Raw genomic sequence first — 12,194 nt, 5'->3', positions numbered from 1 at the left:
AAGCCCAAACTTTCATTCAGACCCCGCGGTGCCAAGGTGTTAAGGGTGATGATCCATCTCGCCTCTTTTTGGGCCAGGAGGCGTTTAGCATTCCCCCCCGGGAGCCAAGACACACCTTATCGATCCCCCGCACTCTGAGTGAGCGGGGGTCACAATTGTGAACAGCCTTAAAATGCCGTGGTAGTGTCTTCAGCTCCCGGGGATCCGTGGCCGTGCGAGCCGCGCCAATGTCCCGGACGTGTTCCCGAACCCTGATTCTGAGCTCCCTGCTGGTCAATCCTATATAAATTAATTGGCACCCGCATGTGGCCAAATAGACCACATGTGTGGTGCCACATGATATATGGTGACGAATGTCAAATTGGCGGGAGCCAACAGAGTTGGAGAAAGACGTGCAACGTAGGACGCAGTGGCCACAGGGGAATGAGCCCACCGTGGGACCGCGGGATCCAAAGAAATTGGGACGCGGGGGGACGTAGTGGCTGGAAACCAGAACATCCCCTAGCGTCCTAGATCGTCGTGGCGTCATGTGAGGGAAATCGCCTAGGCAGTACCGAAGGGAGGGCTCCGTATGAAGTATACTCCAATGTCGAGAGAGGATCTGCCGCATAGCTCCCCACTCATGATTGAATGTGGATATGTAGCGGATCCTCTCAGGTATCCCATGTCTAGGCACAGGGGAGGGATGGATGAGATGGTCCCTGGGCGTGTCGCGGGCCCTCTTATAGCCACGGCCGATACATCGATTACTGTAGCCACGTTGTTTAAAGCGATCAGCCAGATCTGCAGCCTGTTTCTCAAAACTAGAGTTAGTGGAGCAGATACGCCTCATCCTGAGGAACTGTCCAACTGGAACGGCTCTGATGGTAGAGCAATCATGAGCCGATGAGGCATGAATCAGGGAATTTACTGCAGTAGGCTTCCTAAATACATCTGTCTGGATTCGACCATCCGGATCCACCTCAAGGGTGACATCCAGGAAGTCGATCCTTTTAGGATGATAGGTATAGGTAAGCCTAATTGCATAAGTATTGGAATTTAGTCGTGACATAAAATCGTCGAGCTCCTCCACCGTCCCCAGCCAGAAAAATAGAATGTCATCTATATATCTCACCCATGACACGACCCGGTCCGTGCCCTGCACTCCCCCGTCGCCAAAAATTTCTCTCTCCCAGGCTCCCAGGAAGAGGTTGGCGTACGAGGGGGCACAGGCCGCACCCATGGCCGTGCCACGCCTCTGGAGATATACCGTGTCATTGAAGAGAAAATAGTTGTGGCAGAGGACGAATTGGAGGAGCTCAAGGATAAATTCCCTGGAGGGTCCATCCAGGTCAGAGCCCCCCAGGAAGAGGCGAACTGCGGAGAGGCCCAGATCATGGCTGATGCATGTGTATAAGCTCTCGACGTCGGCCGTGACCATAAGGGTATCATCTGTCACAAGGGCGCCGTCAACCCGTGTAAGGACGTCCATCGTGTCCTTCACATAGGAAGGAAGAGTGCTTACAAGAGGGCGAAGATGGTAGTCTATATATTGACAGATGGGGCCACATAGCCCCTCAATTCCTGACACGATCGGACGTCCTGGTGGGCTGAGAGCGTCCTTGTGAATCTTGGGCAAGAGGTAAAAGGTCGCCGTCTTGGGGAAGCGGACCGTTAATGCCTCCACAGTTCGTTGGTCGATGATACCTATATTACAGGCCCGCCCAAGGATACCCTGAAGTGTGGCAGAGAAGGAGGCCGTGGGATTGTATGACAGTTTAGTGTAGGTCTGAATATCTCTTAATTGGCGCATTGCCTCTTTCTCATACATGGAGCAGGGCCAAAGAACGATGTTCCCTCCCTTGTCTGCCGGTTTAATGACAATGTCCGGCAGAGATTGTAGTTAATGGAGTGCCGTGCGCTGGTAATACGTGAGGTTGTCCCGGCGTCTCCGTGTAGGGAGGCGCCCCAAAGCTTCAGTTACCAAGCGCACAAAAATCTCAATTGCCGGACTCAGAGACAAGGGAGGGAACTTCGTTGATCTAGGGTGTCGAGATTGTAATCGTGTACCTGTACTAGGTGATTCTTCCTGCTCCAACAGTAGATCTTCGAGGTTTCGTAGGGCCTCCCTCTCTGTCACAGTCAGGGAACATCACTCACCAGGTGCTCTAGAATGCAATTTATGTAAAATTAATTTCCGGGCAAACAGGTGGAGGTCCTTGAGGGCAGTGAAATAGTCAAAGGCATTCGTAGGTGAAAAGGATAGGCCTAAGCTCAAGACCTCCATCTGTGCCCGGGTAAGAGTATGTGAAGATAAATTAATGACACGGAGCCCTCCCTGGGACACACTCACCTGGTAAGGTGTGGTAGGTTTCCTCCTGTTGAAGGGTCTCGTCTTGATCCTCGAGATCTGCTGAACCTCAGAGACCCGTCAGGTGGTTAGGTTCTCAGAGGATGGCTGTTCACTTGTAGAAGCCGTTGAGGCTAGCGAGGAGGACCTGGAGCGCAAGGGACGGGCGTAATGAGATCTGACTCGAGATCTATCTTGGGGGATCCGCCACCTATATACACTCTTTGATTGTTTATCGTGAATGTCACGTTGTAGTTTTTTAAGTTTATTGGCGTGGATATCTTTCACCCATCTCTGGCACTCCAGGTCCATCTCGTCGTTCAGCTGTTTCAATTTAGTGGAATCCAATTCTTTTTTAAATTGCGTTTGAATCGACTCAATCTCCTTTTCCATTGTATCAAGAGATGAGTCATTCAGATCTTTCAACAGGCTAAGGAAACCAAAGGAGCAGGTGTTAGCTAGGTCCTCCCATTTGTCTTTAAAAGCCTCATCCTCAATGGGGAAGGAGGGGAAGATCTGCACCCGCAAGCCACGTGGAATCAGGGCCTTCTCAATGTATTTAGTCAGGAAGGCCCTGTTCCACCATGTGCGTGTCCTACGCCTCAGGAGTGACTTAAATTTAGTAATGCTGTCCTGTAGCCCCTGCTGTATCCCCAAGCCCCCATGTATACATGGCCCCGCATAGTACTCCATACTGTATACATGGCCCCGCATAGTGCTGCACACAGTATACATAGACCTGCATAGTGCTGCACTCAGTATACATGGCTCCGCATAGTGCTCCGTACTGTATACATGGCCATACATGTTCCCGCATAGTGCTCCGTACTGTATACATGGCCCCGTATAGTACTTCGTACTGTATACATGTCACCCGCATAGTGCTTTGCACTCTATACATGGCCCCGCATAGTGCTCCGTACTACTATATACATGGTCCCGCATAGTGCTCTGTATGTATACATGGTGCCGCATAGGACTCCGTACTATATACATGTCCCCCGCATAGTGCTTCGTACTGTATACATGGCCCTGCATAGTACTCCGTACTACTATATACATGGCCCCGCATAGTGCTCCGTACTGTATATGACTCGCCCCCTGGGCCGTGGGGCACGCGGATCCGGGCAACAGGGAAACGATGGGGGTAGTAGTGGCGGCCCGGTCCCGCGGCTCAGGGTGGTCAGACCAATGGTAGTCTGCTATGTACCGTTGATAATGTCCGACTACGCCACCCGTCGATTGCCGCTGCAAGGTAATCCCCTGAGGCTGATGGTGTGTGCAGCTGAGATTGGATAACTCCCCACGGGAAGAGTGTACCCCAGGGCAGTGCAGTGGATGATGGGGGTGGTTGTGCAGGGAGTCCCAGTACCGGTAGTGCTGGAGGAGCGAGAAAGTACACAGACAACGTACTGCAATCCAATGTCTTTTACTCACAGTTCATGTGCTCCTGGTCACTTCGGCACCAGTAGTGACCGCCCGAGCCGTGCTGCGTCCACCAGGTGTGGGGCTCGGTCAACTCCCAGGCAGTTCAGAAGTATGGCTCAGGACCCCCTTCTGTCCTTTCTCTGGCCTGCCTCACCAGTGACCCACTTTTGTCCAGCTGCCGCGGATCTGCGCGGGTAAACGTGGGCCCCGATCCCCGCTGTCCTATATGGTGCCTTCCTAGCAGGTTTGATGAGGTGTCGCACCAATAAATGATCACGACCTCCGGTCTTTGGCTGAGGGTAGTTTCTCCTCCACCAACTTGGGATCCGGTACCCTTAATCTGCCTGACCCTTCACCCGGTATTCTCGTGGGTTCTTAGGGTCCCTTCCACCTTCTTGTTCCTGAGCCCCTCTGTTTCTCTCTCTCTTCTCCTTCTTTCCTGTTCCTTCTTCTCCTCCTTCCTTTGGCCTCTTCTCCAGGCCCACTTCTCTTTCTCCTCTCAGACTCCGGCCTTTTCTCTAGGCCTGCCTCTGAGCAGAGCTCCTACAGAGCCTCTGCTCCCTGTCTTCTCTGACTGGACTTCACTTCTTCTACTCCCAGAACTAAGATGGTGCCCACCTTTTATACCTCCCTTTAGAAACATGAGCCCAGGTGACCAGCAACCAATGGGCTCCTACCTACGCTCAGGAACCGTCCCCTCCTGCTCCTACATCACTGGGTATTCCTCCCCCCTCCCCACTCCAGCCAGGGACATGGTCTGTCGTGCCTGCATTTCTGTCTAATGGGAGCACCGTTGAGCTGTCCCTCGGAAATGGGGTGAGTGTGCTGTATGCAGCTACCTGAGCCCTGGTCCATACTCCATCCTTACCTGGGAGTGGAATATCACACCTCTGGCAGAGGTGAAATACCCCTGTAGCGGCCGAACCCTCGGGGCGCTATATATACACGGCCCGCGCATAGTGCTCCGTACAACTGTATACATGGCCCCGCATAGTGCTTCCTACTGCATACATTCCCCCGCATAGTACTCCATACTGTATACATGGCCCCGCATAGTGCTCCGTACTACTGTATACATGGCCCCGCATAGTGCTCCGTACTGCATAGATGGCCCCGCATTGTACTCCATACTGTATACATGGCCCCGCATAGTACTCCATACTGTATACATGGCCCCGCATAGTGCTCCGTACTGTATACACGGCCCAGCATAGTGCTCCGTACTACTGTATACATGGCCCCGCATAGTGCTCCGTACTGCATAGATGGCCCCGCATTGTACTCCATACTGTATACATGGCCCCGCATAGTACTCCATACTGTATACATGGCCCCGCATAGTGCTCCGTACTGCATACATGGCCCCGCATAGTACTCCATACTGTATACATGGCCCCGCATAGTGCTCCGTACTGTATACGTGGCCCGCGCATAGTGCTCCGTACTACTGTATACATGGCCCCGCATAGTGCTCCGTACTGTATACACGGCCCGCGCATAGTGCTCCGTACTACTGTATACACGGCCCGCGCATAGTGCTCCGTACTACTGTATACATGGCCCCGCATAGTGCTCCTTACTGCATACATGGCCCCGCATAGTGCTCCGTACTACTATATACATGGCCCCGCATAGTGCTCCGCACTGTATACACGGCCCGCGCATAGTGCTCCGTACTACTGTATACATGGCCCCGCATAGTGCTCCGTACTGCATATGTAGCACCCTGAGGATTCGGCTGCTGCAGGAGTATTGCACCTCAACCCAGAGGTGTGATATTCCACTCCCGGGTAAGGAAGGAGTGTGGAACTGAGCTCGGTAGGCTGCATGCACTACACACATCCCATTTCCGAGGAACAGGCCGACGGTACTCCCACTTAGAAATGTGCAGGTACGACCGAGTCTGTTCCTGGCTGGAGTGGGAGGGGGGTGGAACATCCCAAGTAGTGTAGGGGCAGATAGGGGGAGCAGCCTGGGTAAAGTTAGGAGCTCATTGGGTGCTGGTCACCTGAGCTCACACATAGAGGGTGTATATAAGGTGGGCACCAACTAAGATCAGGGTCAGATGCAGAGAACAAGACAGCTGCAGAGGAGCAGACAGCAAGCAGAGAGGAAGTCAGCCTGCAGCAAGAGAGAGGCCCAGAGTGAGAGAGGAGAAGAGAAGGAGTACCCAGAGGGGAAAACAGAGAGGACCCAAGAACCCAAATTAAAGCACTGGGTGAGGAGTCGGCACAGGGTACCGGATCCCAAGCTGGTGGGGGCAGAAAACACACCCCAGCCAGAGACCGGAGACCGTGGGCAGCGTTTGTCACGGTCACCCATCACATCCACCCCGAAGGCACACCACATGAAGGGTCAGGGAACCCAAGGCCAAGGGTGTCCCAACAGAAGGCCCGAGGGAGCTGGACCTAGGTGGATCACTGGTGGGGACGGCCAGAGAACGGGACAGAAGGAGAGCTCAGGGCCACGCTCCGGACTTGTTTGGGGGTTGGCTGGATCCAGGACCTGGTGGACGCAGCACGGCTCGGGTGGTCACTAGCAGCTGGAGTGACCAGTGCAACATCTGCAGTAAGTAAACACCCTTAACTGCACAACCCGACTCTGTCTTCATTGCCGTCTGCACTGCACCACCACAACCCCCATCCTCTGCACCTGTCCCCCCTGAGGCTATACCCCTCCCGTTGGGGGTTATTTCATCAAGCTGCGCACCCACCATCAGCCTCAGCGGACCCTGCTGCAGCGGCGGCCACAGTGACCGCAACACAACGGGTGGCGTAGTCGACATTAAGAACTTTAGTAACATCTGTAGAACTGCCACATACAACTGAGTTTGACACCCTGGGCACGGACCGGGTCACAGCCGCTCGGAGACTACAACCCCCCATCTGATCCGGTGCCGGGTATTCCCCTCAAAAAGGAATATGTCCCAGGGGGCGCGTCAACTTTGGCGTAGTCGGCAGGATTACGTGCCCACAACAACCGGGTACTGCGTGCCTGAAGAAAAGAACAAGTTTACCTCAAAAAGAAGTCTCCCGCCGGTTCCGGAGGGTCCACGCCATCGGACTCCATCACCAGTCGTTTCCCGCCGATTGTCCGCCATTTCCAACTTGTTCCCGCCATCTGCAGAGTTTCCCGCCACTGGGCGACGCTTCCCGCCAAAACCGCAGATTTCCCGCCTTGGAAGAGCAGCTGACGCCATTATGGGCGTGCCAAAGGAGGGCAGGAGGCCACCTCCCATCGTGGGCCAGGACAGAAAATGGCGCCAAAAGTGGAAACCGCCCCCACCAACAGAGACTGTGATGCTGGAGGTGTCTGTCAGCGTGAAAGAACTACCCCTGGAGCTGACAGTCACCGAGTTGCCCCGGGACCGCCCTCTAAGTGGGAGGAGACGAAAGAGAAGAGAAAAGATGGGTGCCGCTTGGAGCAGTCTGGAGCGAGCGGACCCGGAGGCAAGAGGTCTAACGAGGAGTAGCGGAGGAGCTTACCCGGAGATGGAGAGAAAGCAGAACAGCACCGGCCCGCTGGCCAGGAGTCTGCTAGAGACCGAGGAAGGAGGGCAGAGCAGCACCGGCCCGCTGGCCAGGAGCCTGCCGGAAGAAGAGCAGAGCAGCACCGACCCGATGGTCAGGAGCCTGCTAGAGTCCACGACCCCACTAGGCCTAGTGGAGGTCCTTGCACAGCTCCCCCGAGACCGGGAGTGTGCACAGACTGCCCTGGAGGGCCTCGCACGGAGGATGGCCCGGGTACAGCGCGAGATACTGGCGGAGTGGAGCCGGGAGATGACCCAGCAAGCTGAGACCAGTCAACGGAGCACGCTACCCTGGAAGAGGAAGCAGACCGCCTCTGAGGATGGCGCGGGAGGACCCAAGGCCGGAGACGGCGCCGAGAAGGGAGCCGAACGCATGGAGGCAGGTAAAGGGGACGCCTATACCCCAAGCCGAGAAACCGCCCACCTGCCCCAGCTCCCCGTCGCAGAGCCCGAAAGTCCCCCTGCTGTGCCCGTAGCCGCCTTGTCACCGCTATGGACTAGGCCCCGACCGGAAGCCACCGCAGCGACCCCTGTGACGTCACGCGCCTCGACCCGGAGCATGACAAAGCAGGAAATACCACCAGCCTGGTCGCAAGGCCTAGTACCCCCGGGCGCCGCATCACCAACAGCGCCCCCTACCTCCGCGGAGCCTCCGGCCTGGCCGCAAGGCCAGGTAGCCCAGGGTGCCGCCGTCCTAACGGTGCCCTTCACCTTCCAGGTGCCCCAGGCCTGGCCGCAAGGCCTGGGCAACCCGGGCGCCACCACCACCGCGCCCGCGCCCGTAAAACCAAGGGTGCCACACCTGGGGGAGGACTTGTTCAGCCAGCTCACATGGCCGGACGGGCGGCCCTTCATCTGGCCCGAAGGATACCATGAGCTGGAACGGCAGCAGAAACTAAGACCCCTGGATGAACCCCTGATTCCGTCTCCGAAGCCCGTGGCACGGATCTCGCCCCCGCTAGCGGAAGCACAGTTTGAGTGGGACCCCACCGGAGAAGATCTAATGGGGTTCACTCAGGAAACTAGGGCAGCTGCAGCAGAGCGCGCTGAGTGTTGCCGACAGCAGCTCGAAGAGTTCGCGAGGGAGCGGAGAGAGAGGCGGGTCCGGGAACAACAGGCCCAAATAAGGAGCGCCGAGCAAAAGAGCCGGACCAGGAGGGACCCCCGTGCAGCGCACAGTCCCCGTACCACCGGGACTGTAATCAAGTTTAACCAGCAGCACGGGTGGGGCTTCATTCGAGACAACAACACCCCCGGCGACGTCTTTGTCACGCGCAGAGACGTGGAGTCCCATCTGCCGGAGGGGCACAGAGGTCGTGACCTCTACATCGGAGATGAGGTCACCTTTACCCGGCACAAGTGTGCCAAAGGACCTTACGCCCTCCACGTACACCGCTTGACGGAGGAGGAGTTGCGGTACGGGGAGGAGGAGCCAGAGGACCCGGACGGGTCTGAAGCAACATCATATCACCAAGAAAAAGCAGGAGGGAGCCGTCGTTGAGGACGGGAGTAGAGACTGTATATAGTTGCCCGTCGGGGCACAGTGAACCGTTGCTGCTAAAATAGTCCCCGTTGGGACCAGTGAACTGTTTACCCGTTAACCCCTTCATCCTACAGGCTGAGGACTGTGAGCAGCCATTCCCTTCCCTCTAACTGGCCGAGGACTGAGAGCGGCCAACTTCCCCTGTATATAGTTGCGCTTCCTAAAGCGCCCCCTACCGGTTTTATAGAAAACCAGTTTTTCTAAGAGACTGTCGTACTTTTCCCGGACACACGTTGCACAGTGTCCGGAGGAGGAACCTGAAACAAGAAACGACTACGAGAATGTTTATATGAAAAGTTTTATATGATGTTTTATATGTTTATGTTTATGAAAAAAAAAATGTATGTTTGGTGTTTTATGTCTTACAGCCCGAGGACGTGCTGTGATTTACCAGGGGGGAATGTAGCACCCTGAGGATTCGGCTGCTGCAGGAGTATTGCACCTCAACCCAGAGGTGTGATATTCCACTCCCGGGTAAGGAAGGAGTGTGGAACTGAGCTCGGTAGGCTGCATGCACTACACACATCCCATTTCCGAGGAACAGGCCGACGGTACTCCCACTTAGAAATGTGCAGGTACGACCGAGTCTGTTCCTGGCTGGAGTGGGAGGGGGGTGGAACATCCCAAGTAGTGTAGGGGCAGATAGGGGGAGCAGCCTGGGTAAAGTTAGGAGCTCATTGGGTGCTGGTCACCTGAGCTCACACATAGAGGGTGTATATAAGGTGGGCACCAACTAAGATCAGGGTCAGATGCAGAGAACAAGACAGCTGCAGAGGAGCAGACAGCAAGCAGAGAGGAAGTCAGCCTGCAGCAAGAGAGAGGCCCAGAGTGAGAGAGGAGAAGAGAAGGAGTACCCAGAGGGGAAAACAGAGAGGACCCAAGAACCCAAATTAAAGCACTGGGTGAGGAGTCGGCACAGGGTACCGGATCCCAAGCTGGTGGGGGCAGAAAACACACCCCAGCCAGAGACCGGAGACCATGGGCAGCGTTTGTCACGGTCACCCATCACATCCACCCCGAAGGCACACCACATGAAGGGTCAGGGAACCCAAGGCCAAGGGTGTCCCAACAGAAGGCCCGAGGGAGCTGGACCTAGGTGGATCACTGGTGGGGACGGCCAGAGAACGGGACAGAAGGAGAGCTCAGGGCCACGCTCCGGACTTGTTTGGGGGTTGGCTGGATCCAGGACCTGGTGGACGCAGCACGGCTCGGGTGGTCACTAGCAGCTGGAGTGACCAGTGCAACATCTGCAGTAAGTAAACACCCTTAACTGCACAACCCGACTCTGTCTTCATTGCCGTCTGCACTGCACCACCACAACCCCCATCCTCTGCACCTGTCCCCCCTGAGGCTATACCCCTCCCGTTGGGGGTTATTTCATCAAGCTGCGCACCCACCATCAGCCTCAGCGGACCCTGCTGCAGCGGCGGCCACAGTGACCGCAACACAACGGGTGGCGTAGTCGACATTAAGAACTTTAGTAACATCTGTAGAACTGCCACATACAACTGAGTTTGACACCCTGGGCACGGACCGGGTCACAGCCGCTCGGAGACTACAACCCCCCATCTGATCCGGTGCCGGGTATTCCCCTCAAAAAGGAATATGTCCCAGGGGGCGCGTCAACTTTGGCGTAGTCGGCAGGATTACGTGCCCACAACAACCGGGTACTGCGTGCCTGAAGAAAAGAACAAGTTTACCTCAAAAAGAAGTCTCCCGCCGGTTCCGGAGGGTCCACGCCATCGGACTCCATCACCAGTCGTTTCCCGCCGATTGTCCGCCATTTCCAACTTGTTCCCGCCATCTGCAGAGTTTCCCGCCACTGGGCGACGCTTCCCGCCAAAACCGCAGATTTCCCGCCTTGGAAGAGCAGCTGACGCCATTATGGGCGTGCCAAAGGAGGGCAGGAGGCCACCTCCCATCGTGGGCCAGGACAGAAAATGGCGCCAAAAGTGGAAACCGCCCCCACCAACAGAGACTGTGATGCTGGAGGTGTCTGTCAGCGTGAAAGAACTACCCCTGGAGCTGACAGTCACCGAGTTGCCCCGGGACCGCCCTCTAAGTGGGAGGAGACGAAAGAGAAGAGAAAAGATGGGTGCCGCTTGGAGCAGTCTGGAGCGAGCGGACCCGGAGGCAAGAGGTCTAACGAGGAGTAGCGGAGGAGCTTACCCGGAGATGGAGAGAAAGCAGAACAGCACCGGCCCGCTGGCCAGGAGTCTGCTAGAGACCGAGGAAGGAGGGCAGAGCAGCACCGGCCCGCTGGCCAGGAGCCTGCCGGAAGAAGAGCAGAGCAGCACCGACCCGATGGTCAGGAGCCTGCTAGAGTCCACGACCCCACTAGGCCTAGTGGAGGTCCTTGCACAGCTCCCCCGAGACCGGGAGTGTGCACAGACTGCCCTGGAGGGCCTCGCACGGAGGATGGCCCGGGTACAGCGCGAGATACTGGCGGAGTGGAGCCGGGAGATGACCCAGCAAGCTGAGACCAGTCAACGGAGCACGCTACCCTGGAAGAGGAAGCAGACCGCCTCTGAGGATGGCGCGGGAGGACCCAAGGCCGGAGACGGCGCCGAGAAGGGAGCCGAACGCATGGAGGCAGGTAAAGGGGACGCCTATACCCCAAGCCGAGAAACCGCCCACCTGCCCCAGCTCCCCGTCGCAGAGCCCGAAAGTCCCCCTGCTGTGCCCGTAGCCGCCTTGTCACCGCTATGGACTAGGCCCCGACCGGAAGCCACCGCAGCGACCCCTGTGACGTCACGCGCCTCGACCCGGAGCATGACAAAGCAGGAAATACCACCAGCCTGGTCGCAAGGCCTAGTACCCCCGGGCGCCGCATCACCAACAGCGCCCCCTACCTCCGCGGAGCCTCCGGCCTGGCCGCAAGGCCAGGTAGCCCAGGGTGCCGCCGTCCTAACGGTGCCCTTCACCTTCCAGGTGCCCCAGGCCTGGCCGCAAGGCCTGGGCAACCCGGGCGCCACCACCACCGCGCCCGCGCCCGTAAAACCAAGGGTGCCACACCTGGGGGAGGACTTGTTCAGCCAGCTCACATGGCCGGACGGGCGGCCCTTCATCTGGCCCGAAGGATACCATGAGCTGGAACGGCAGCAGAAACTAAGACCCCTGGATGAACCCCTGATTCCGTCTCCGAAGCCCGTGGCACGGATCTCGCCCCCGCTAGCGGAAGCACAGTTTGAGTGGGACCCCACCGGAGAAGATCTAATGGGGTTCACTCAGGAAACTAGGGCAGCTGCAGCAGAGCGCGCTGAGTGTTGCCGACAGCAGCTCGAAGAGTTCGCGAGGGAGCGGAGAGAGAGGCGGGTCCGGGAACAACAGGCCCAAATAAGGAGCGCCGAGCAAAAGAGCCGGAC

Source organism: Phyllobates terribilis, unplaced genomic scaffold, assembly GCF_046119375.1.
Source record: "Phyllobates terribilis strain yellow unplaced genomic scaffold, ASM4611937v1 Scaffold_3__8_contigs__length_932513732, whole genome shotgun sequence".
Taxonomy (NCBI): Eukaryota; Metazoa; Chordata; class Amphibia; order Anura; family Dendrobatidae; genus Phyllobates; species Phyllobates terribilis.
Note: the sequence above shows the minus strand (reverse complement) of the source record.